The following is a 223-nucleotide window of genomic DNA, read 5'->3' as shown; positions in this document are numbered from 1 at the left end:
CATTCCAGTTAAGAATAGGGTTGAAATGGCTCTAGATCTAAATAGTTGTTACACCCGTTTCACCTTTTGCACTTTTGCTTGCTTTACCTGGCCAGCAATTAAAATCAATTCCAGGTATGATTAAGATGGCTGTTGATGTAAGGCTTTCGTATAGCCATGTCTCCCACAGACATTTAGAGCTTGATAACAAAGGGTTATCTTTACCTTACCAGGATGGCCATTC

At 39.9% G+C, this 223-nt stretch overlaps 1 protein-coding gene across 1 annotated transcript in view; it reads right to left on the bottom strand.

Moving 5' to 3' along the window:
• The window catches only part of LOC119594921 (PDF receptor-like), a gene marked incomplete at its 5' end in the record, with an annotated part of 54,622 nt that overhangs the window by 2,029 nt on the left and 52,370 nt on the right, over positions 1-223 (bottom strand).

The sequence above is a fragment of the Penaeus monodon genome, chromosome 34 (assembly GCF_015228065.2).
Source record: "Penaeus monodon isolate SGIC_2016 chromosome 34, NSTDA_Pmon_1, whole genome shotgun sequence".
NCBI classification, from domain to species: domain Eukaryota; kingdom Metazoa; phylum Arthropoda; class Malacostraca; order Decapoda; family Penaeidae; genus Penaeus; species Penaeus monodon.
The sequence above is the reverse complement of the archived record's forward strand: the minus strand, read 5'-3'. Positions and strand labels throughout refer to the sequence as shown.